This window comes from Trichechus manatus, unplaced genomic scaffold, assembly GCF_000243295.1.
Source record: "Trichechus manatus latirostris isolate Lorelei unplaced genomic scaffold, TriManLat1.0 scaffold00290, whole genome shotgun sequence".
NCBI classification, from domain to species: domain Eukaryota; kingdom Metazoa; phylum Chordata; class Mammalia; order Sirenia; family Trichechidae; genus Trichechus; species Trichechus manatus.
The window spans coordinates 1,334,047-1,335,858 of NW_004444226.1; the positions used below are offsets into that span (position 1 = coordinate 1,334,047).

Below are 1,812 nucleotides of genomic sequence, written 5' to 3' on the forward strand. Positions count from 1 at the left end.
TTACAGACTTAATACGCATCACTTCATTTAGTCTTTCTAACCGTACTATGTGGTGAGCCCTATGAAACTCTCAGCTTGAGGGGAAATAAATAAAATGTGAAGAGCCTCTTTATACACGTTTCTTGATACTTGACTCCAGACATAACAGTTATGTGATGTGGCCTCACTGAGATTTTATGTCATGATTCCACATCAGTTCAATCTCATTTTTAGAAAAATAGCTCAAAGTATGTTCCCTACGGGAAAAAGGTTAGGAAGGCCATGTATATCTGAAAGATTTAAAAACAATGATACTCACAGGGATGATGCATGCATAACATGATGAATGCAATTTATGTCACTGAATTGTACTTGTAAAACTATTGAAATGACCTTTTTTTTTTTTTTTTTGTAATATAAAAAAAAAACCTGTTGCCATCGAGTTGATTCTGACTCACAGTGACCCTATAGGACAGGGTAGAACTGCCCCATGTCATTTCCAAGGAGCCCCGATGATTCAAACTGCCAACCTTTTGGTTAACAACCAAAGGTCTTAACCACCAGGTTTTCCTTTGAGTGTATATATATATATATATATGTATGTATATGTATATACTCACAACAACAACAAAATGATACTTATTTTCCTGTAAACTAGACCATGTATTCAGGGAATCAAACCTCTAAGAATCAAACTTCAAGGGTCTATTTCATCCTCACAGGGTACTTTGATCAAACTAAACATGTAGTCTTCCTGTACATTTTGATCTTCTTCTTCTTCTTGATGGTCCTCACTGGAAATGCCCTTCTCATTCTCCTGATCTACATGAAGTCCCACCTTCACAGCCTCATGTACTTCTTCATAAGCCAGCTCTCCCTCATGGACCTAATGTATATATGAGTTGACTGTACCCAAGATACTTGTGGACCAGGTGGCAGGAGATAATACAATTTCCCCCTTAGGTTGTGGAATCCATATGTTCTTTCACCTACCTTCATTGCAGCTGAGGTTTGTCTCCTGGCTGCTATGGCCTGTGACTGATTGCTGCCATTTGCAGATCTCTCCATTACCCACTGCTCATGAAACCAAGGCTCTGCTAGATTCTTGTTTCTGTATGCTAGTTCTTGGGCATACTTGAAGGTCTTGCATTTACCCCATTACCATGAGCTTCCCCCACTGTCAGAAAATCCTGAACTTCCTCTGTGAGGCCCCTGCCCTGATGAAGCTCTCATACTCTGTTGCTTACCTGTACGAGATGCTCATGTACCTGTGCTATGTTCTCATGCTCCTCATTCTCAACTCTATCATCTTCTCCTCATATGCCCTCATCCTGCACCTCCTCCCCAGAATGAATTCAGCCGAGGGCCGCAGGAAGGCTCTGGCTACCTGCTCTTTTTGGTGTCTCCACCTACAACTACATGCTCCCCAGATTCTATTATGCAGGTGGTCAGAACATTGATGGTGTCTGCCTTTTACACCAACATCACTTCTGTGCTGAACTCTCTAATTTATAGCCTCCAGAACAAAGATGTCACTAGTACCCTGAAGAGATGATGCCATGAGGGATGAGACTGAGAAAAATTGTAAATGGGAAAACCTAGGAATGACTATTTCCCTCTTCTTCTTCCTTCTTTCTTCCCCTCCCCATCTGTCCTCTCATTCTCTCCTCTGGTTCCCGGGCCTCAAATGTGGAATCTTCCAAGAATTCCCCTCCCTCTCACATATGTGGTACTTCAGCTCCACACTGCTTCCTAATTCAAATCTCTTATATTTAAGTTCCTTAGAGTCCTTTTATCTATGATGCAATAGTTGGCACAATAAAAACCATAGCA

The 1,812-nt window shown here is 41.3% G+C and overlaps 1 pseudogene; it reads left to right on the forward strand.

Annotated features, from left to right (window-relative positions):
* The first annotated feature begins 640 nt into the window (after positions 1-640).
* On the forward strand, positions 641-1,534 carry LOC111819174 (olfactory receptor 2T34-like; annotated as a pseudogene).
* Positions 1,535-1,812: the final 278 nt, after the last annotated feature.